This window comes from Nycticebus coucang, chromosome 22, assembly GCF_027406575.1.
Source record: "Nycticebus coucang isolate mNycCou1 chromosome 22, mNycCou1.pri, whole genome shotgun sequence".
Taxonomy (NCBI): domain Eukaryota; kingdom Metazoa; phylum Chordata; class Mammalia; order Primates; family Lorisidae; genus Nycticebus; species Nycticebus coucang.
In genome coordinates, this window is record NC_069801.1 from 10,670,131 (window position 1) to 10,694,636 (window position 24,506).

General features: G+C 48.3%; 1 protein-coding gene and 1 long non-coding RNA gene across 4 annotated transcripts in view; both read left to right on the top strand.

Moving 5' to 3' along the window:
• Positions 1 to 24,506, top strand: part of KAZN (kazrin, periplakin interacting protein) — a 1,031,394-nt gene that overhangs the window by 762,915 nt on the left and 243,973 nt on the right. The gene's annotated exons all lie outside the window — the stretch shown is intronic.
• Positions 10,935 to 21,709, top strand: LOC128574911 (uncharacterized). The gene is made up of 3 exons (XR_008376878.1): positions 10,935 to 11,060; positions 19,131 to 19,346; positions 21,387 to 21,709. It is a non-coding gene; the product is annotated as an uncharacterized LOC128574911 (long non-coding RNA).

Consider the following 24,506-nt stretch of genomic DNA (forward strand, 5'->3'; position numbering starts at 1 on the left):
GATGAACGCCAAGAGTCAATCAATACTCCAGTGACCAAGGCTCAGCCTCAGAAGTTACCCAGTGTCACTTCCCCTGTATTCCACTGACCAAATCCAAGGAGGGAGAAATTTCCACCTCCCCAAGAGGCCACTTCCCAAATGTGGGATGGGAAATACCATGGCAGTTATCTTTGGAAATACAACCTACCTCATCAAATCTCCTGATTAGTTTGGCAGGCAAGAGTTCTGGCCTCTTTTGGACCGCAGAATGTATTCCTCTTTTGTGTTTTCTGCCACTAAAAGGCAGGGTGGGCTCCTTGGGCTTCCCTTTGGAGCATTCCTGGTGACTTTGGGCTCCCAGGCCTTAATATTGGTGGGTAGGCCCAGAAGCTTCTGAGGGCATGCCCAAACTCTTCTGGGCCTTTACTGATGTTCTAGATGACAAACAGGCCTTTCCCCTTGTTGTGGGCAGTTCAGGAATATACTTACCTCTGAAACAAAGAACCATCAAGAATTGGCATTGGCCCCTGATCTCCCAGAAATACTGATCAAAGGAGATGTAGGTCTGCCTGGAAATCGCTTTCTTTTTGATCTCCTGGGCTGATGATTATTGATTATCTGCTGTGCATTTTGTTCATTTCCTTTTGACAAGTTCTCTTCTCTGAATAGTTCCTGGAAAGGGTTTGGCTATGTTATTTTTTACTGGGATTAAGGAACTCTGTATTCTGAACAACCCAATCTTTCTACAGAGAATTCGTTCAACTTTTTGGGTGGGGGGGAGCTGAGGTCTCCAAAGTGACAGGCAAACACCACGCACAAAGTTTACTCCTCTTCAAGAAATATTGCAGTGCTGGTGATGGGTATCTGTGATCGCCTTCATTGCTGATGCTAATTGCAGTGTACCTGGGGTTAATGATGATTTGCAGTAACAGGCAACATTTTGTTCGTGTCAGACTCACTGCTAAGTGCTTGACAAGCTTTATCTCATTAATTCTTCCCAGCAAACCCAGAGGTAGGTCTTGATGTTATCCCGTGTGTTGTAGAAATCCCAAGAGGGAGCCTTTAGACTATGGAAAGGCTTTAGGGCATCAGAACCAATTCTGAGCCAAACATATTTCTCCTTTAGGGCTTTTGAACTTGACACTGTCTCTGCCTCCAAGCCTTGACCCAATCTTTGCTCTTTGCATAGCTTCTCTGCCTGGTCTTGTGGGCCTCAGCTGAAATATCGTGTCTTCAGAGAGACTCTCCCTGGCTGTCTTGTCCCTTCCCAGCCTCCCTGGCGTACATTTCAGCACCAACGACCTCTTTTCTTTGCAGGTTGACAGAGCCGCCTCCGTTCTGGAAAACGTGGAAGGCTTGTTTATGTGTTCATTTATCCCTTCGTTAGCCTGAGAACCATCTGTTGAGTGAACGGATGAACCCATGTCCTCCCACTCGCTGCCTGCAGGGCCTGGCAAGTTCCAGAACTTGTCTGAGCCTCCAGTTTCTCATCTGTCAAATGGAGACAGTAATTAGAACCTGCCCATAGGGTTGGTGTGAAAATTAAGCTAGATACCATAAATAAACTTCTTGGCTCGTTCACGGGACCCGGACATTTAACAATTACGACAGAGACTCAGGATGCTCAAGCAAAAGGAAATTTAAAAGTACACGGTGCTTAGCAGGGTGGCAGACACGCTCTGGGGGCTCAAGGGTGTGAATGGTGCCTGATTTTCCTTCTGATCTTGTAGGGACAATGATGAATGATCACCAGCCAGGAACGGGGTGAGTCCCGAACTCTGCTATTGACTGAGGTATAAACCGATAAAACTTTAAAGTTCAAAAGTATTTTTTATCTTGACTTGGAAACGGAGGAGAAGAGAAGCTCAGAGTGTCTGGTGCTCTGGAAAAGCAAACTATTTCCTGCAGCTGGAGTTACAGGAGCCCGGAGTCTGCTGGGCGGAGCAGGGAAAGAACTGCCGGAACCAGAGAGTAAATAACATCCCTTAAAAAGCAAAAACCTCAGTTTCAAGTGGTGAGAAATCATACCCCCATTTTTAAAAAATTCTTTTAAGGCGCGAGATTTTAAAGTGAATTACTATGTTTTCTAAGCATGGGGTCAACTTTGGAAGGGGCTGTTTACAACTATAAACATGTGTGCTCAAGCAGCCTTTATGAACGAGGAGCTGTATGCAAATTAAACAGCTGTGATTTGGCCTAATTTATAACAGCACATGGGGATGTTGAAAGCTGAGGGAAGCAGACAGGAGGCGTCTTCTCAATCCTCAGACAAATTCAAGGTTGGATGTTATCGACTTAGAGGCTATTCAGCTCCTCCCATAATTTGTGCCTTTAAAACCCATTAGCAGAACAAGGCGACACTCTGTGCCTCAGTTTCCTCATCCATAAAATAGGAATAATAACATCCCCCTCCTCGGTGTGTTCGGAGAATGAATCATAAATTAATGCATGAAAAACACTTAGCAGAACCCTTGGCACATAAACCTGCTCCGTGAAGGTAAGCTATTGTTACTTTTAAATTACTGTTAATTCAGCCCCCAGTGATGCTGTAATAAATCTCCCATAATGGGAACTTCCCAAATGGGCTGAATTTCCTTCCCAGTTGTGACTCCAGCACTGCTAATTCTATGTCTTTGCGCAAGTCCCATCACCTCCCCTGGGCCTCAGTGCCCACAGCCATAAAATGGACAAAAAGAGCACCTTTTGGAAAAGGTTTACAACTGTGTTTGGTACATAGAAAGAATGCCCTAGATTCGTTTGCTGTTATTCCCATCACAGTTATCACTAGTGGGAACTGGTGGTTGTAACCCCGAGGATAGGACTTCCCTCCTCTCTCACCCCATCCGTGAGTGGCTGCTTCCAGGTGAGCCGTGGCTTGTCTCTGAGCTGCACCTCCCCAGCAACCTTGGACCACGGGTAAAAGTGTGTTCCCTCATTTGGGTTATAAAAGGCTTATAAAAGCAATAATACATATACCTGGGTGTCTATGGAAACCATGATCTATTTAGGTTTTTCCCTTTAATCAGAGGAATCCAAATTTAGGAACTCATTGTACATTTCCTGATTAAGGCCATTTGTGGTTTCTCTGAGTCGCCGGAGGAATCCCCGAGTAGAGTCATCCCCCCACCCCACCTCGCTGCAAATGTTTTCATTACAGATTATGGCAGCAGGCCTGGCAGCATCTGCAGAGGGCTAATTTTTCCTGACACAACTGCTAACCTTTATTTGCAGATAACTCTTTTCTCTGTAGTAGTCCCAAGCTCACAAAGGCAACATCAAGGACTCAGGTCTCATTTCCTTGGATGGTAGCTTCTCAGAAGATTGGGGAGGCATGGCCACCGGAGCCAGTGGGAAAACAGAAAATCGCTGTGCCCTTAGGCCGGCCGGCCCTGACATGCTCTGTGTAGCTGCAGTTCAGATTGGCTGTCACATGTCAGAATGTGATGAGGCTGATATTTGGAGTTTGCTATTCAACATAATCCCTGCAAAATGCCATTTCCAGTTCCTAATACCTGTCTGGGGAGAGATCAGAACATTTAGTTTTAATCTTAAAGGTCATGTAGGAATTCATCCTAATAATGGAGCCCAAAGCCAGGCAGGGAGGCCAGAGAAATCTCACCAGCAGGGGCTCCTTTTGCAGACTGAGTCACTGCAAAGAGAAAGAGCCCATGGGTGGAGAACTTATAAATGCCAACTGTCCTTCAAGGTGACCCTGAGACGCCAGGGTCTGCTCCAGAACATCCCTTCTGCAAAACCAGGACCTAGGCATGGAAGGCTGCATTTATTCATTTATTCACTTAGTGAGCAAAAATGTATTTGTGTGTTGCATCCTGAGCCAGACCCTAGAGATAAGAGCTGAAAAGACAATGCTCTCTGTCCTAAGCCAAGGAAAGAGAAAAATTGCTCAAAAATGATTCTGCTGCTGTTGATTTAAACCATCAGCTTCCATCCAAGAAAAGAACACTCAGCCTTGCCCAAAGAAGTCAGGGTTGGCCCCACAAGGAGGTGGGCAGGAGCTGAGTCCTGGCTTTGGGATAGGCATTTTCTGTTAATCAGGCAGGAGACTGGCCTGGTGGGGAGTGTGTTGGGAGGAGCGATGGGGGTGGAGAGACGGGAAGCTGAGTCTGGAGCCAGGGAGAGTGTGATAAGTCAGGTCACAAGGACCATGCTAGAGAGTTGGGTGGACACCATGCTAAAGGGTGGAGTTCTCCCCTGTGGGCAGCAGGGGCCCCTAAGGAGCTTATACCAGTTGGAGTTCAGCCAGAGAAATAGAACCAATGGGAAATGTATATTAAGAGATTTGTTGTAAGGAACGGGCTCAGGTGATGGGGTGGACTGCTGAGGCAGGTGTGAAATCTGTAGGGCAGGCAGGCAGAAAGGGCAGGCTGGAACTCTCCTGCAAGTGGTGGAGGTTGGGGGGGAAGGTGCTGCCGCAGGTGGAATTTCTCCTTCGTCAAGGAAACCTCAGCTCTGCTCTTAAGGCCTTTCGACTGAGAAGACCAGGTCAACCTTGATTATCTAGGACTATCTTCATTTAAAGCTAACTGTGGGCTTTAATCACATCTGTTCCCCAAAATATCTAGGTCAGTGTTTGCTCACCTGGAATACCTGGAAACTTAGATAAGTTAGTAGCTTATCTAAGTAGCTTAGATAAGTTGACATCACAGAAGGGATGGAGAGGCTCGAACTTTCTGCAGGGCTGCCTCCTCTCTCCCTGGATTAAAGGTGAGGCACCAGGAACAGCACCCAAAGACACTCAAAGTCTGCTCCTGACCAGACAAACCAACAAATTAGAGAAGGGCAATTCTAGAACCAGCAGGGATAAAATGCCAGTGCTGGGCTGGCATGATGTCACCATGCCCAAGGACAGCCTTTCCAGGCAGCCAAGAATTAGATATAGGGAGTTCTAGAAGTTAAATACATCTTGATGTCAATATCAATTTGACTACTTAGATTTTTCTTTAATCTATAAAATGAGATAATACCATGGAGGCACATTGAGAGATTAACACATCAACAGGTAGCACATAACGTCAAGCTTCTAGAAAGTGCTTAACTAGTGGCGGTGGTTGTGAACTAATTCACTTGGCTGCAGGAGGACCAAAGTGAGCAAAATTAAGTAAAAAAAGGAATTTATTGGAGGAACATTGGTGGGTCTCATGGACTCCAGAAAAAGTTGACAGCTGAGCCTCAAGAAAATCAGTAAGCAGGGCACCCCCCATGACCACCATGGAAGAACCTTTTTGACCTTCCCTGGGGAACTTCGCCACTGACCAAGCTCAGCCTGCAAGTAGGGCCAGGATCTGTGTCTCTCAGTTCAGGTTCTTAAGAGAAAGAATCTTATCGGCCGGTTTGGGTCAGATGGTCACTTGGGAACTAATCAACTGTGGCTTAAGAGTCATAGGGAACAAACATGGCGGCCCTGTGGCTGTAAGGGATGCCTCAGGGAATATAGCCAAGGATACCATATTCCCCTTTCAAAGCCTCTTTCTCCTCATCTGTAAAATGGAGATGAAACTCATAGCTTTCTTAGAGAATTGTTGTGAACGTAAAATAATGTACATTCAGTTCTTAGCGTTTGTAATTGTTCTTATTGCTTTTAGTGTTGTTATAAGTATCAACGATGTTGCTTACTACGTAGCTGAGCTCAGTACTGAAAAAATAATGATAGCACACTGCACAGTGATGGACTGAAAGACAAAGGCTTCCAAGCCACCCATCTGTGGATTGAAACCTCACCCCTGTCACTTCTCATCTCTGTGACAAGTTATTCAACATCTCTGAACTTGTTTCCTCATTTGTGAAATAGGAGTGGCAGTAATGATGATCTTGCAGGATGATCGTTAGGACTAAAATATCCTTAGTGTGTTTAGCAAAATGCCGAGCATATGGTAGGTGCTCAACAAAAGAGTTCTTATCATCGTAATTATAATTCTTACTATTGAATCACTTATTTAATCAAATAAGTTCCTACCTGGCCTAACCCCCCAGCTCTTCCTTACAACAGGCTAAATCTGATGTACTTTCTTGTCATTTGTATGTTGTGCACCTGCAGTCCTGGCTACTAATTATTAATAATTTAGGGCTCAGAGGCCCGCTCCCACTGGTAACTCTGTAGTTAATATTTTCCAAGCTGGGCAGTGCTGTCATTAGCTTCAAGGTCAGCAGTAGTTTGGAGCGGCAGCGGGATTTTTGCCTATGGCATTGGACTCATCAGCTCTTTGCCGGGATCACAGGTAATTTGGAGCGCACACTTCCTCAATCATATGTCCTTTGTGAGCACATAGAGCTGGAACCTCACACTGAGCCTAACCGGCCGTGGCGATTTGGCACCTTGAATGGATTGCAAGAAAATCATGCTCAAATATGGAGCCACCGTGAGTGCATTTCATTTTCATCTGCCATTTACCTAGAAAGGCCACAGCTCTGGATCTAAATAACCTGATGCCTGTCTTTAAAATGCACTCACTTGCTCCCTTTCCCACTTACTAAATCAGGATAAAGAAAAAAAAAATACCTTTGTATACAGTGGTGTCTGAACAATTCCCACACCCTGTAATTCTCAGATAACCCAGGCACTCTCTCCTCACTCCCGCAACACATTTAAAAGAAGGATGTGGTGCTGACATCTCGTACTGTAACAATATTGCTGCCCTACAGAAATAGGCCAGGGTGAATTTTCTAGTCAATAGTGAAGTGCCATTAGAAGGGAGGTGAAATGACCGATTTCTGAGCTAATGAACAGCATACATTTAGGGATAAGAGTTAACATTTTGAATCATGTTCTTCTGCTTATTAATTTCCAACTCTTGACACCAAACTTTTTTAAACTGAGACTGAATTAGGCATGCTTTGCTATGTGCTATTTCATGGTTCCCTTCCTGGAAGACGGTGCGGGCTAGTGGTTAGTCTCCCAGACACAGGGTTCTGCTTCTCTTGAGTTCAAGTTTGATTCTGGCCACTTTGTACCTATGTGACCTTAGCAGTATTAATAATAGTCAATATATGCCTAGCATATGGTAGATGTTAACGTATATATTGCATTTAGCAGTTAAATATCTATATTGACTCTTTTAATCCTTGGGTTACACTACTATGAAATTAAGCATTTCTTTTTCTGTTTTTTTGTTTGTTTGCTTATTTGTTTTAGGCAGGGCCTCACTCTGTCACCTGGGCTAGAGTGCAGTGCTATGACAGCTCAGCACAACCTCAAAGTCCTGGGTTTGAGCAATCCTCCTGCCTCAGCCTCCCAAGTAGCTGGGATTAGAGGCGTGTACCACTATTCCCAGCTAATTTTTGTATTTTCTGTAGAGAAGAGGTCTTGCTCTTGCTCAGTCGGGTCTCAAACTCCTGGCCTCAAGCCATCCTCCTGCATTGGCCTCCCAAATTGCTAGGATTGTAGGTGTGAGCCACCATTCCTGGCCAGTATTTTTCTTATTACTCCCATATTGTAGGTGGAAAACTAAGACATAGTAATGTTGAATAACTTGCTCGAAATTAAGATGCAATTGGTAATAAAGCTAGCATTTGAACCTAGGATCTTGATTCTGGCATCCTGGCTCTCAGCTATATGCTCTGCTTAATCTCTTGAAGCATCACCTTTCCCATCTTGAAGATGACCACAGGACTACTAACTGCTTCTGGGATTGTTGTAAGGATTAAACCTTTGAACAAATGCTTGTAGAGTACTCAGTACAAGACCTGGAATCTAATATGAAGTTAGTTAATGTTGGCTGTCACTGTGGTTAACAGCTACTTTGTAAAGCCTCTGCCTTGCACAACTCCAGAAGTATCATTCCCGTGGAATAGTGTGGCACTCCAGTGACCCTTTGAGGTGTATCCTAGGTGCACCCCCTACCCACAGGCATACTGCACAACTGCCCTGTGGACCTACATTGCTCTGGAGGGAGGGATGCTGTCAGGAGCCCACAGTAGCCCAGAGAATCGGTGGTGAGGCCCGAACCAGGTCAGGCAAATAAGGAGAAAGCCAGAGGAACCAATTCAACAAAAGCTTCATTATCAATGATTCAACAGTTTTGAAAGGTCAGCCACTGGCCCAGAAGAAAACCAGGCAGTGAGAGCCAGGCCTCTGTGCAGGACCAGCTACATAATCTGGGGGACCTAATATGACAAGGAAAACACGGGACTCCTTATACAAAAAATTAAGAATTTCAGATGGCAATAGCCCAGCACTAACCCAAGTGCAGGGTGTTTCTGACCGTGCAGACCCATGTACCTGCACAGGTCTAGTGCCCAGGGGGCCAACCCTGCCTCTGTGCTACTGTCCCACCCCCAGCCCCTTGAGCTAGGGATGGGCAGGTGCTAACTCTGGGGGTCCCACCTCATCCACTCCTCAGATCTCTCCCTCCAGGAGTGCAGCCAGAAGACAAATATGTGGCAGGTGGAAAAAGATGGTTTGGACTCCAACAGGAGTGGGGCAGGGAAGATAAATCTCTAGCTCAAATGAATTGTGATTAACCACAAATACTAAGGGCGCTTCAGGGAAGCTGGAGTAGGTAAATTGAATTCATGGAGAGGCTGCTCACGAAACCTTCAAGAACAGTCTCTGTCCAAGAAGATTGATGCTCCACAGACACTTGTGAGGTTTTCTTTCCCCTCCATCAGGCTGTTAGCGTGATGGACTGTGAGCTCCCGGCATTTGTCTACATGAATAAAAGATGCATCGAGACCCGTAGACCCTAGAGCACCAGGTCCCAGAGGGGCCCCTTCAAAGCTTACGACCCAAAGGCCTGGCCGTGGTGACTCTGCTGCTCCCGACACTCACCTGCCAAGCCAGAGATGGCTTTTCTACTGCACTTGCCTCAGCTTTAAGATACTTGGGCATGTGTCAGGCGTGATCTGTGCTGTGTGGACAGATACTTCTGATGTCTGCAACATCCTGAGATGCCACCATCAGAATCCCCTGGGTTAAGACGTCCTCTGGAGTGTCCCTTTATACATACAGTCATCTTATCTGAGAGCGTACTTGTTAACTTCCGGAAATGCCTTCCTGGGAACACGTGATCAGCAATCTGGCTCTTTCCTAGCAGAATCCTGGAGGAATGGGATACTGATATGGGGACAAAAGTCTCCTGCACTTATCCATCCCCTCATCTGATGTTCATTGACCACCTTCCAGAGGATGAGCCTGCCAAGGTCAAGGGCTTTGGGGACAGGAGGATGCCAGGAATCTGGTGGATGGGATTGTGGGGACGGCTCCTAGGAACAAACCTTGTCTGCTTTGCTATGTACAAGCAACCACAGCCACCCCAGAGATGGGGAAAGACACCTCTGATTAAGACCCTGTCCCATGAGGCCTGTGTCAACACCACTCTATTCACCACCGCTCCTGAGCTGCTTCATGCCTTCCTGCACGGACACAGTCAAACACCTGCTATTTCCCCCCCCCCGAGCTTCCACCTGGACCGCCCTGGGAGCCCCCCACCAGCACCATCAGGACACTCAGCAGCCTTCCAAGTCCATCCCTGATTCTGCATTCTCCACGTCTTGTGTCCTGGTCCCTGTGACCGATGGGACTTTGCCTTCCTTTGAGCTTCCTGAGAACTAAACCACCTCCTTCCCCACTGCCTGTGGTGCTTTCTGCCCCATGCACAAGGTACCTCTTACCTTATTCTCCCACATTACCCCAAAGACAAGGGATCTCATCTCTTTATTTATTTATTTATTTATTTATTTTACATCCCTGAAGCCGAGACAGTATCTGGCTCACGGTAAGGGTTTTTGCTTAACTGAAGTTTTTGCCCTGGCTGCAGGCTGCTCCAGGCATCCAGTAGATGACACCATCTCACCACCATTTTTCAAAGGATTATTTTGCTGGTTTCCTTTCTTTGCACATTTTGGTCTCCTGTAACCCACTTGCCATATTTTGGTTCCTTGAATTTCTTGACCCAGGTTGGGATATAGATGGAATAAAGGGACATTTCCCACTTTTGATAGTGTGATATAATTCATGTACCGTAAAATTCACCATTTTAAAGTGTACGATTCGGTGATTTTTAGCATGTTCGCCAAGGTGTGCAGCCATCACCACTATCTGGTTCCAGAAAGTTCACAGCATCCTAAATAGGGAAGGGGCTTTTTGTTAACCTTAATCATTGGTTGGAAGTCATTTGATTGTCCGAATGGCTGTCGCCTGGTGGTCTTCCCCACTAGGTCTAGGTCAAGTAGAGTGGGGGGTGAGGGAGAGACCAGGCCTGGATTGCATCCCCGCGGCTTCCTCTCCTTCCCAGCCTCATCCTGTCTTGCACGTTCCCTCTTCTGCTCACCTTGCCCTTAACAGAGAGCCCAGTGCTCAGAACGGCCTTGAGATGCTTCTAAATCATCAGATGCCAGCCTGCTTTGAACTCTGTCCTGTCACCATTAATCTGCCGGACAGCCTTTCTCCTGGGGTGCTTTATTAAGATGTCACCATCGAGAAGCAGAGCTTGTAGTGGGGGGGCCAGGTCAGTGGCTGAGTCATCACCACTTCCATATTGGAACAGCTCTGCTTACTTCTTCCTCGGTCCCAAAATACCACCTAGGGGCTCACCCTGACATGACCCTGGATTTCCAATCTTGCCTGTTGACGGGCCTGTGTCCCCATCCCAAATGCCCTCCTCAGCACTAGTGGGCCCAGGAACCAACACTCCACTTATCAGACTGGGGTAGAGCAATGTCACCCTAGTCCCCACACCTGTCTCTGGTCCCCCATCATCTCTTTCAACTTGCCCATAGAGCACCTGATAACACTGCCGTGAAAATGCCCTGGATGTCCACTGAGGACGGCGAGAGTGGACCCAGTCGCCAGGAGAACACAGAAGCCGAAGTGGCAGCAGAGCTGGGCAGGCTTCCGGAACATCCTGGCATAGAGAACGGCTCCCGGCCTCCCCGGCATGGTGCCAGGGCAGGAGGCAGGAGCCACCGGCCTTTGCTCTCCGAGCACACACTGCTTCACTCTCACCTGCACGTGTGATTCCGGCAGCAGCAGCTGTGGGATCGCTGTCGCTGCTGTGTGATCTGCCGGCCACGGGGGTGGAACTCTCCTTTGCAGAGGAGCAGCTACATTAGCCAGCGTGACCTTGGTCAGTGCTTTGGGGACTTCAATCGACATGACTGTGGCTACACTTTCAAACCCCCGCTCCGGCCCCTTTCATGTTCCTCCTGCCTCCCGTACCTTTCCCCACCGCCACCCACCTAAGCACGGGACTGCCGGCGGCTGTCACATGGTGGACATGACTCAGAATTGCCACCTGGGTGGAAAGGTAGATCATCCAGGGGTGGCCATCCACTCCTTCATTCAGTTAGTGGTTATTTATTAATCAACTACTGTGTGCCAGATACCATGCCGAGGGGTAAGGAAGTAAAAACACAAGAGCTAGCAGCCCTACCTGTGAGAGTCCCATGGTCATTCATTAAGGCAAGCAGACAAGAGTATCAGTGACACTGAGAAAAACTCTGTGGCCATCTCCCAGATGCAGTGGAAACTCAGAGCATTTCTGACCTCTACCTGTAAGTCAGGTGGCTTCCACAGGGAGAAGACCCTTAGCATTGTGAGGAGCCAGAGGACACAGGGAAAGGTGTGCCAAGTATGAGGAACAGCATGTGCAAAGGCTCAGAGGCAGGGAGAGTGCAATGCATTCAACTCTGGGGTGTGGTTGGTGTGACTGCATTAGGAAGGCAGCCGGAGGAGGTAGAGGTCAGGATAGGGAAGTCTGTGTGTGCTGTGCCAAAGTGGTGAGGGCTCCTGATGGCTTTCAGCAGGACAGGGATAGACCCCTCCCCGCCACAGTGACAGGGAGGAGGACAACCTGGAGTCATGGACCTGTTAGGAGACCCACTGCAGTGGTCTTGGAAGGAAATGATGGCTGAGGAAATTGAGTCTCAGTGATAGGATCTCTGGGGGTAGCTTGCCTTTGGTGGACAGAGGAAGGACAGGTTTGACGGGGGGGCCTCAGAGACCCACAGAGTGCTGTGGCATCATCATAACTTACAGCAACCTCGAACTCCTGGGCTCAAGTGATCCTCTGCCTCAGCCTCCTGAGTAGTTGGGACGACAAGTGCGGTCCTGGCTAATTACTGTATTTTTTGTAGAGATGGGGTCTCACTGTGTTGCTCAGGCTGTTCTTGAACTCCTGGCCTCAAGTGATCTTCCTATCTCAGCCTCCTGAGGATTACAGGCATGAGCCACCACACCAGGCCTCCCCAGCCTCCTTTGAGGAGACTCTTAACACATTCAGAGCGTGTCCTTAGGCTTCGTGGCTGACTTCTGCATCCCTCTGCCCCATGCCCTTTAGAAGTTAGGGGTTGAGGACCTAGAGCCAGACTAGTTGGGTTTGGACCCTGCCTCCCTGCATTAGCTCTGTGACCTCAAATTATCTGCCCTCTCTCTGTATCTGCCCACCTGCTTATGGGGCTACTGTGGTGATTAAGTGAGTGTGTCTCTGCTTAGAATGGCTCATGGCATAGACTAAGTGTTCGATAAACATTTGCTTTTATTCTTCCTGGTAAGAGCTTTCTCTGTGGCTCAAGATGGATCTAAACAGGGTCCAGCTTATGTCATGTGGTTGCTGGTAATCATGTCTGCCTACATGGAAACAAATGACTTTGAGACTCTTGAGGTGCAGGACCCCCTAGGTAGCCCCCAAGGGTGCCCTCTGTGTGGCTCCCTGTCCCAGGCTGCTCCCGCCCATCAGCACCTTATGAAGCCAGACAGCCTGCAGCCTCCACCTGAGGAAATTAAAAACAAAATTGGTTTTTTTCTACGTAATCATACGCCTGACCTTTTGTTCATGAGCAGTTATATAAGTGGCATTTGCTGAAATCTCACCCCGAGCTTCTGCTCTCCTGTCCCAGGCTCCTAAGGACACAGCCTGATTTGGAGGTGGCCTCCTAGACCCAACCCACACCCCCAAGGTTATCGTAAGCATCTCTTGTGAGAGTGGTGGTCAAGAGTCAGTAAGAGGGTCACTCATTTCGTGGAAACCCCGGGGGGGATTTCTGCCTTCAATCTAACCCAGACAGGAAGCAACGAAGATGTGGAAATCCCTAAAAATTCCCACGGCATCCGAAATGAAACCTCGGCAGCCGTCCCCAGAGTGTCAACCAGAATTGCTGACCATTATCTACCAAGGGGCAAAAGGCCACACATCCCTAGATCTGCAGCACTGCCCCCCCAGGGGTGGAAAGACTGTACTGGCTTTGACGTAACTTCAGCAGACCTCACCCCCTGTCCCCTGAAGGAGCAAGAAATTAGTGAGGTGAGTTTAAGAAAGACACCACCTTTACTGAAGGAAGAAAGAGATTCCAACAGATGGTGTGACCTGCCCCCGTCTCTGTCGCATGACTGTGCAAAGAGAAGTGAGACCCGGGTCAGCTCAGTGGTGACAGCAGCTCTCAGGCAAGCTGTGCAAGGAAAATGCCCAAATGTGCAGACGGAGGCAGTGTCACTGGCAGCAGTGATGTGAGCTCTGTGGCCCTCTTGGTGGCCACTAGGGTAGCAAACGCAGAGGGAGAAAGGGACAGGGCAGTGCCGTTCTTCACTTAGCAGGGTTTTTTCCAGGATGTGCTAAGGGGAGGAACGGTGTGGGAGACTCTCGGAAGCCAGTTGAGGAAGGGATCATAGGGCACTTTGGAACCCAGGGTGTGAACAGGTGAGGGAACACAGTATGGAGCTCACAACACTTCAAATCAGGGAAAGGGAGCGCAGTCTCGCTCAGGCCTATTACTTATCTCACCAGCCTTTTTTCTTCTTTTTAGTCTATTCTGCAAATAGAGGGTCTATAGCTTCTAAGCACAGAGCGTCAACCCTAGAGTTGGGAAGGGCCAGGTTCAGATTTTGGCTTCACCCCTGATTAGTTATCAGAGCCCAGGCAAGTCTCCAAGTCACAGTTTGCTCATCTGAAAAATGGGCCTTGTATAGCTACTACATTGATTCATTGCGAGGATTTAATGAAACAATCCTTAAAAGGATTATTTTTAAATAATCAAAAGGTACCAGCTCTCAGCATTTACTTATCGAAAACTGTGATATGGCACCTGTGATGGGCCAAGGAACCCTTCGAGATGCTTCTAGGCACTAATGTGATTACTCTTCCTAATACACCAGGAAGGATAGAGTAATATTTTCTCTACTTTACAGGTGGGGAAACTGAGGCACAGGGCGGTAACACAGGTTGGGATTGCCAGAGGCAGAATCTGGACCCATGCTTGTAACCTCCGTCTGCACCCCACTCTGCTGCCTCTTATACAATGTCAGATCACCTGTTCTCTGCTTGCCCTGGGACAAGGCACCAAATCCAGTGGGAAAGCCCCCCAAATCATGGTCCTGTCTTTACATTGCTGGTTGTCTTGGGGGAGAGCCCACCGTCTCATGAAGCCCTTTACTTAAAAGCTAGAAAATAATAAAGTAGTTCAGTATCCAAACAACTTATAAAGCTAGTCAGTAAACATCCTCCTCTCCATGCAGAAATTAATATTCCTCAGAGATGAACTTTACTTTCTTTTTGAGAGTTAGAGAAACAGAGACTCAGTAAGATTGTGTTTGTTATTTTAAACTACTGGCATTTGTGGGCCTGTTTGTTACTACAGTATAACCCGTCCCATGCTGCCTAATACATCCTCTCAATAGTACTTTATATCTAATTTGCACAGTATGTGTTTAGAGTAGATGTGCAAAGCATTCTTGTTGAGATGAACTCCATCAACTGAATCGCTTGGGGGCTGCAGAAATTGAAATGGGTATTTTCATCTCTGCTGCCCAGAAAGGCTTCATTTGGGACACCTGTGGGATTGACTGTTCCGCTTTCATGTTAGCTGATTTTTAAAGCTTTCATTAGCTATGATAAATTATTCAGAAAGGAGTAACTCTTGAAACCTCTTTAGAACATTGATGTGGTCCGGCGGTAAATGAATGGAAAAGTACCTCCAGGTCTGAGGCTAACTTCCATTTAATTTTTAGAGGACCCAGTCGAGTTGTTAAAATGATCAGAAATGGGCTTGGCCAGAGCCAGGTCTGCAAAGAGGGGACGTTATTACCTCCTAGACCATTAACTTAATCAGATCAAGTTGATGTCAAGAAAACAAAATTTCTCCTGTGATGATGGGCTCAGGATATAATTAAAAAGTGGATTTGACTTTTATCTGGAAGGCCCTTAAGAACATTTTTTTTTTTTGAAAAGTAGGCTTTAATAAAATAAAAAATTTAATGTACAATTTAGTTTCATTTCAGAAATCTTACACCATATTTTACAGGAAGCCTTGGAGACCTTGATCAGAATTCCTTTCCCTGAGTTCATTTTTATATGTTCATGTTCTTCTAACGAAACAGCATTAGATAATAGATGTCCCCAAAGGCCATATTGAAGTTATAAATATCTGACATGTTTCTTCCACTGAATTTTGGAGATGCTGTCAGAATATCTGTATCCCTAGCAAAGTACTAGAGTCATGGGGACTCAAGACTTGGATGTGTTGTGAATGGGATGGTAGTCTCGGAGGGAGCCAGATGGGAAGATGACAGAGATTGAGGGTAGCCCAGAATCCCAAGCCTACTGTGGCAAATGTCAAGGTTTTATGATCTCAAAACCAAGACTCACCTATGACTCAGCAGTTCCATTCCTAAGCACGTATCCATGAGAACTGAAAACGTGGTTCCTCACAAATCCTTGGACGTGAATGTTCACAGTAGCACCATTTATAATAGCCAGAATGTACGGACAACCCAAACACCCATCAACAGAAAGATGGATAAGCAAGATGTGTTCTACCCATATAATGGAATATTTTTGAGCCGTCAAAGAATGAAGTACTACTGATACATGGATGTCCCTTAAAAACATTATGCTCAGTAAAGGAAGCCACGCACAACATACAGACTACATGTGTGTCTGTACATGTGTGATTGTGTTCGTGGGCAATGTCCAGGAGAGAGAAATCTATGAAGATTAGGAGTTGCCAGAGGCTGAAGGAGGGGAAATGAGGAATGCCTGCTAATGGGTAGAGGTGTCTTGGATGGAGTGATTAAAACCTTCTGGAATTAGGTAGCGGTGGTGATAGTTACACAATCTTGGCAATATTCTAAAAACCACTGAAAGGGGTGAATTTTATGATTTGTGAATTTTATCTCAAAGGAAAAAGTGGGGGAGAAAAACAACCACAAGCGAGGACCGTGGCGTTAGGATGAATGAACCCAACCATGCCGGCAGACAGAGGCCTGCTCTGAATCCTGACCTTCGTGACAGGCGGCCCTCTAAAGCCAAGCACGGCCCTCTTGGGGAGTTTCAGCACCCCAAGGTCCTCTCTATAGCATCTCAACAAGCTCCGTGGGGGAAATTTTTCACTTTTCTGACTTTAGGGAGTCAAGACCAGGAAAAAGGCCATGTGGTTGTGATGAATGTTACCTGCATACCTGTTGCCAGAGGTATGCACGTACAGGTCTGCTCCAGGTGTGAGGGGGTTAGCCGAGTCCCTTCACCTTAGGCCAGTGATTTTTAACTGGTGTGCCGTCCAAATTTTTGAAGATCATTAATTAAATTATTTTAGAAAGATGTTCAAAGCATAATAAGTGTATTCTTTCTTCACTTTTTTGATCAACATAATTTAAGTATGCCGCAGAAGTTTAACTGTAGGTTCAAGTGTGCTGTGAGATAGAAAAGGTTGAAAACCACTGCTTTAGGCCTTTCTGAGAGCTCCTAAGATTGCAAGGGAGGTGTGGTGATTTTGCTGGGGCCATCTTCCTCCAACCTCCATTTTCCAGCAGGAGAGCAGGGGCCTCTCAGGATGGTGGCCATTTATCAGGAAGGCTGTGACAGCCTGCTGGGATGGACACTGGTGAGTTTACAGACCTGGGGCTTGCTGTAGGATCTGTCTTCCACCTCCCGTCCTCTGCACTAAAGAGGGCCGTCCTCAGGACCTTTTCAGAACCATCCTCTGCACATCCTGCTTTTCAAAATAATCTCTTCTGGGAAGCTTTCTTCAACTCTCCCCATGCAGTGATTTTCAGCAGGGATGGAGGGCAACTCTGTCCCCCCATCCCCGCCCAGGGAACATCAGGCAATATCTGGAGACTTGTTTGCTTGTCACAGCTGGGTTGGGCGGGGGGAGGGGGGGATGCTACTGGAATCTGAAGAGTAGAGACCTAGGATGCTGCCAAACAACCTATGCTGGCCAGAACAGCCCCCAGGACGAAGAAGCATCTGGCCCCAGAGGGCAGCAGTGCTGAGGCTGAGGCTGAAACACCTGCTCCCGTGGTGACAGGCTCACTGGACACTGCCCAGCGCAGCCGTCTACATGCGCAGTTCCCACCCTGCCAGTTTGCAATGGGGACATGTCTATAGGGCCTGACCCTGTTTGGCCAGCTGGCTCCTTTAAGGGTCAAATGCAGCCGTTAATGGAACAAGGAGACTGACGCAAAGAGCCCCAGCAGGGAGGCCCCTCGTTCTTGTCATCATTTTCTTGGGCGGATGCTTGATGGAATAAGAAGTGAGAGGGCAGCACTGGCTCAAATCCTGGGCCTGCCCCCAACCCACCAGGCAGCTCCAGAAAGTCCCCTGACCTCTCCCGGCTTGATTCCCTCAGTGCTAACATGGAAACATGGCTCTCTGACCTCGACAGATTAGGTAGACAGATGTGACTTCCAAGAAAAGGGAGAGCTTTTCATTCCATGCCCAACATTACATCATGGCTACCAGTAACTGAGGCAAATACCTGCCTAAAGGTCTCCCTTCATCTGCACGGTGTCCTGATGAGGACGTATCAGTGTCCCCATTTTACAGATGAGGAAAGGGAAGCTCAGAGAAGGGAAGTGAGTCTGTCCTAAGTCACCAGGTGATGCTTAGCAGAGGGAGGATTCAGACCAAGACGTAGCCAGTGGGGTTCTTCACCACTGTCCTCTGCTGTCCCCATGGCCAATGAGTTCCAGACCTGAATATCCCTATGTCCCCAGAGTACTAGTCAGCCCTGATACTCAGGATTCAGAAGGGCCATCATTGGAGGCCCCTGGAGCAGGACCAGGGGACAGGGAGTAAGGCCCTGAAGCTGCCATCCTCCTTCTGCCTGAATTGCGTGGAGCCCGCTGAGCTGGTGGGAGGCAACCAGTGCTGCCACCCCCCTGGAGTGAGAGCTCAGCCCCAAGTGCCCGAGGCTGGGGTTGTCCTCTGTGAGTGATGCCCCAGCTCGGTCTCTGCATCTGAAATGAGGTAGAGCCGTGAGGGGGCCCCATAAATCCAGGTTCCTCTTGGGAGTCACTCTGGTGCTTTACAACTGTGCTTCCCAGTGCTGCTTTCATGGCCTGGAGCGGGGATGGAGGCCTCACTGCTCTGCCTTCCCCTCTGGGCTGGGCTGAGGCTCCACACTCCTGCTTTGGAGCCATGAGATGCAATTAGCAGGTGAGAGCCAAGATGGCCTTCCTTACCCAGCCTGGTCCGTGTGCCAGGACTTAAGGAGCCTCAGGGCAGATCCCAGCCCCCAGTGAAGGTGGAGCATTTTATCCAAACCCACCCACACCCCAGAACCATGGAGGTGCTGCCCCCCCGCCCCACCCAGGCCCTACCTTTACCCCCCACCCCCAGCCCTGCTTGTTCCTCCCTGTAGCCCCACCTGGCCTCCTGTCCCATCCCCCACCCACAGCTCTAACCTGGCCACTTTTGCCTCTGAGTCTAGCTCCAGGCTCCCAGGTAGTGCGGTTTGACCCTAGATGGCATCTTTAGACATGGTCTGTGCCATCCCCACTCTGCCCTTGGCTCCAACAGCTCTGTAGGGGAGGGGTCTGGGAAAACTGTAAGGAAGAGGGAATTGATTCAGGGGATGGGATGAGCTCTTTGAATGACAGGGATGGCTGATGAGCATGTTCACAAGAGGCAGGACTCGGGCAGCCAGGAGACCAGGGAGCAAAGACCTATGGACGGTCTCATCAGGGTTCTGCCATCGGGTCAAATGGCCTCTATGCTCTTAAGACTTTGTGTTTCGCTACCCAAAACTCCAGTGCCAGGAACAGAGGGCCCAGTGGGGTCACCCAGCTTGAACCTCGTGAACTGGAGGTGCAGGGACAAAAATAACAAATGTCGACACCTTGACCCTATTTACGGAGTCCTGATCCCGGAAGCTTCCAGCACTCACCTTGGGACACATCAGGCTCTTGTTTCCAACTTTTTCAGAGTCAGCACCAGAGACACTCTTGTCAGGAAGCTTGAGCTCTGAGTAGCAGATAAGCGCACGAGCTTTGGTCATAGCCAAAAATGAAGATGACGTCCCAGCTCTGCTGCTTCTTCCTGCTTTGACTTGGAGAAGCCACTTGACCTCTGAACCCCGAAGTCCTCCGTAAAATGGGAAGAAAACCATCCCTGTCTCTCAAGGTGATTGTAAAGATGGAGGTGTGTATTAGTCTGCGCACAGGAGCTAAGATGCTGGAACAAACCAGCCACACCTGTGTTTTTCCCTCCTGTAAGCGTCCAGAGGTGGGTGGCCCAGGGAAGCTCTGCCCCACGGGGTTGTCTGGGGACTGACATTCCTTCTACCCTGCTGCCTTGTCACCCACCGGCGTGCTGCCCCACCATGAAGCTGACTCTTCCTCCCGTTGGCAGCCTACAGCAGGAGGAGATGGGAAATAGAGGCTGATTTTTTTAATGGTCTATAAGTCCATGCAGCTCTGCCACCCACTTCCCATTGGCTAGAACGTGCCACGTGGCTGAACTTAGCAGCAAAGGAAACGGAAAAGTGGGTTCTCTGGGCTACCACGGGCCTGCGTCTGGAGTGGGAGCTGGAGTCCAGGAGTGGGGTTTGGAGACAACAGTTCACAGCTGCCCACGAAGGGGAAACAGACACTGGGAGACAATGGCAGGCTTGGCCAGTTGTGAGATAATCTAATAAAGAACCATTAGCATAGCCCTTTGCGTAGTAAGAACTCTGTGAAATGGTAGCTGTCCTTGTTCAGAAGAAGCCTTAGGAGGATCAAGCAAATCATCTCTCATCTCAGGGTTCCTGGAGGCCAGACCAGGATGTAAGTCAAGTGTCCCTGAGGGTTTTGGTCCCAAGGCCACTTTTCTCACAGGCCTTGGGACCACTAGCCAGAGGAATTTCCCAGGGGCCCTCCAGCCTTCAGGGAAAAGTTCTCAGATCCTCAAGGGCATGGCCAAAGCTCTCCCAGGTGCACTGACCCCTCTGCTTCCTTAGTCTCTGTGTCTGCTGCCGGCTCCCTGTGGGTCCATCATGCCACAGGGGCAACAAGGCTTGATTGGCAGCTGGGGGGCAAGGGTCTTGACAACCATCGTGGCACGTCAGCCCATGGCCTGCCATATTCCTTTTCACTGACATCTAATTACATTTCTTTTTTGTCAGTTGTCAGGCCAGCTTCCTGACAGGACACAGAATTATGCTTGAAGCCAGGCATGGCCTGTGGACACCTTCTCATTTGGGCCTTCCCAGCCAGATGGCTTTCAGAGAACACAGGTTCAGGGATGATGGGCAGGGGAGACCCTAGGAGGCAGAGGGAGTGCACAGATGCAGACAGGAACCACCTCCTGTTTCCTTCACTGTCACTAGTCCCCATCCAAAACCAAACCAGGCCTCTCTACCATGCTATCGTTAAAGAATTTGGGTCTATTCCATTATTTGTTGCTCTGTGCAGAATCTAATGCATACTCCCCATCCTAACCACTGCTGTCCCTGTCTAATCTTTAGCTACTTTAGTATTTTAAGAGGGGCCTATTGGGCACCTTCAGCTTCTCTAAAGTTTGAAACCACTGGACTAAAACATGGCAGAACTGGGTTTGAACGCACATAGGCTGAGGTAGCGTTTATGCCCATAACCACTCTGCGACTGTATATGGAGAATATGAACTCATCATCCTGCCCTCCTTCCCATGTGCCTCCCTGTCCTACAGAGGCCAAAAAGCTGGGAATTTGTGTCAGGACTCCCTTGCAGCTAGATCTGCATGGGATTCAGGTTTCGTCAAGCAGACAAATTCACATGTGATGAGAAGCTTGGCATGAGGCGAGGCCACTTCTGCTGGCTGGCATGTTTCCAAGGCACGTGGTTTCTCTGCAGTCATTTCAACAGCCTCGCTGTGCAGCATGGGGCTTGAGAAGTGGGTCTAGTATGAGACGCTTTGCTGGTGCAGACTCTGGCAGGCCCACATGGTCCCGGGGAATCAGAAGGAGGGGGCAGTTCCCTGATTGTGGCAGAGGAGGTAAGGTCCTGGGGCTGCCCGGCTCAGGATTCCTGGAAGAGGCAGCAGCCACCTCAGGGGTCCTGTTCAGCTGTGTGGCTTTGGGAGTCATTCCTGAAAGCTCTGGTTCTTCAGCTCTTTCTACAATTCCATACCCATGTAATATCCTGTAATAAATACCTTCTTTCTTGAAGTAGCTGTAATAGAGTCTGTTCACTGAACTCAGCCTCACCTTTAACTCCACAGGTTCATGGAAGAGCAGACCAGAATGTAAACCTTCTGTGGGCAGCTCACTCCAAAAAGGAAGGGATTAAGAAGGGCTGCTCCCTGAGTCTGTACTCACCAGGCCTACCTGGGGTGTGGGTGGAGCTCATGGGCAATGAATGAGGAGCTTATGGAGAGAATCAGCTCGAATTTTCCAAAACCAAGAGTCTGTGAGTGAGTCTGTGAATAAAGCACTGGATTGCTGTACAAAACCACAGGTGGTAGGTGTGACAGATCATGTGACTCTGGATGCAGTGAAATAGAATAGGAAGTTCCCCTTGGAGGACTCTCAGGAGTAGGAGACATTGTTCCAGAATAAGGACATTTCTAAATATAACTGGTGCTTTGTTTATTTTACACTTGACACTTTTCAAATCCTTGAACTCTGGGGAAAGACGTATTTCTGAGATGTATCATTATAAAAAGGAGCCATGTTATTTAAGATACTTAGGGATACTGCTGACTGAATAGCCAACAGAGTCTTAAACAATGAGTCCATTTTTCTTACAGAACAAAAAGTCTTAAGTCTTCAAACTTGGTTTAGGGCTCAGCAATGTTGTTGAGGACTGAGATCCTTTCTGTTTCCTCCTCAGTATGTTGGAGAAATTTTCCTCATGGTCACAAAATGGCTGCCACAGCTTCAAACATCACGTCCTCCCTCATAAGCCTGTTTCCCAGAAAGGAGAGAAGAGGGTTGTGGTTAGAACAATAAGAACAACAAAAAGACTTTCTGGTCACATGACTCTCTGCTTTGTCAGCGAGGAAAACCTTTCCCAGAATCTCCCAAGCCAACTTGCCCTTCTAACTTACAGACCGGAATAGGGTCATATGCCTGTTCTTACTCCAATTGCTGGCAAAAAGGAAAGGGATGGGCTGGGCCAATTTTGGCCAGTCTTGGGGCTGAACACAGCATCTTTCAAACAGAATCAGAGGCTGGTGGTGTGGAATGAGAGGGGTGGGTATTGGGCAAGAGACCATCGGCAGTGTGGTGCAATGCAGAGGTGTCCAGAGCGTTTGTGGAGGTGAGGTGTGGGTGAGGTATGTTTCGCCAGGATCCACATGCCCCCTTCTCCCTCTGTGTGACTTTGCTCTTCCTCCTTCACCGTCTGGCTTCCAGGTGTCACTCCCTGCACATCCTATGTCCCTGTTGGAAGCAGCGTCATTCCCTGCTTCCCATTTTACCTTTAACTTCATGTAAATCCTGCAACTTGGAGGGAAGGGATGCACTTATTGGACCTGACCGTGTCTATTATTGAATTGGAGCTGCCCTGTTCTAGAAGTATTTCTAAATCCATTTCCCCCTAAATAGGCTACAGCCAGCCCCAGATTTCTATTTTGATTTTTTAAAACATTTTCTGGTTAGTGGAGTAGGCTTTGCTGGGATAACCAGAGCCGCAGCTTCACCTGGTGTGAAGCCGAGCTGTGCAGTGCTCATGTGTGGGTGGGGGTTGCTGCACACCTGCAGACCGTGGATCAGGGCTGTGGCAGGGCTGATATCACCCTGTTGTGAGCCATGATGAGGGTGGGTCTGTTATTTAGCCAGGTCTCTGCCACCGAGAGGTCTCCACGATCATCAGCTCTGTCACATGTTATGAAATGACATGTGATAACACATTAGGTTGGGATTTCTCAACCTGAGCACTGTTGACATTGGGGCTGGATAGTCCTTTATTTTCGGGGGGCTGCCCTGGGCATTGTAGCTGTAGAAAATGTCCCTGGCCTCTACCTTCTAGGTGCCAGGAGCCACTCCTTCCTTCTCCTAGGAATAATAATATCTCTAGAGAACCTCTGGGGGTGATGCAAAATAACCCCCAACTGAGAACCTTTGGGCTGGAGGATCACAGATGGGGGAGCTGACTACCTTGAGGGCACGAGCTCCCCTGGCCGCCTTTCCTAAAGTGGCACCATGGCCCCCTCCACCAGGCCTCTCGCCGGCCCCCTACCTAGCTTCATTTTCTTGGTAGCCCTTCTTACACACTTGAGTTCATCCTGTTTGTTTGCCTATTTGTTCATTATCTCTCAACCCTGGACCATGAGTTTTGTGGGGGCCTCTGCCCACCAGATCTGTTGTCTTCTTTGCAGGATCCCCAACACTCAGCCGGTGCCTGGTGCATTGTGGGGGCAGTTAGCAAATACTGGTTGAAGGATGAGTCTGAGAGTTCCATTGGGGTTCCTGCTTGGAACACTTTAATGAAGGTCCACTCTGTTCCTGTCACTCACATGGACACTTTTCCTCCATTTGCTCATGTAGCTTTACAGATAAGGAAATTGTGGTATGGAAAATTCCAGTGACAAACTTCTGGGAAGGGTATGAACTTAAGTCTGCCGGATTTCAAGGTCTGGCTTGTTTAGGGACATCAGACAGCCTTCCCAAGGACATGAGGATGGCTTAGAGGGGCTACGTCTATGATTTGAGGCATCGTGCAGGAAGGCTGAGGAATGAGAAAACTATCTTTCCAGGGTTGGACGGGTCACTTCCAGCCTCAACCTGCCAGCTCAAATGGCCCAGAAAGTCCTAGTTTGTGTCCTGGAGCTAGACGGAGCACCCAGGCCAGCTCGTCCTCCTGAGGGTGTAGGACATTCCAGGCCCCAGAGAACTCCATTTTTTTCCAATGTAGAGATGTATGGACCAACTGTTCTTTGGTGGCCTCCAAAATATTTCTTTTTCTTTCCAGAGGGAAACCTCTATCCAAACCTCTCAGCCATTTCCCCATCAAAGCAACACGAGAAATGTGGCTCTGAGGCATTCCTCTCCCTCCCCCAATCCACAGCGCAATTAGAAGAAAATTCTGGGTCTGAGCAGGATTTTTGCGGTGTTTTTCCTTCCCCGCCCCCTCCCCTCAACAGTAATTAGCACTTCAGCTTTCTCTTGTGGTATTTATGTGTTTATACAACACAGTTCATTGTTTCCAAATGTTAGTCAATTCTAACTGTAAATCAAGCCCCAAATCTTGAATCTCATTCAAACTCGCAAGTCGATTCTATACAAATAAATCATAAGAGAGTGGGGATGTTATAAAAGTAGAAAAAAAAAAAAGTAGAAAAACAATTCATACTCCAATGTTGCAAAGGCAGCTCTTGGAACTACTTAGTGAGTACATT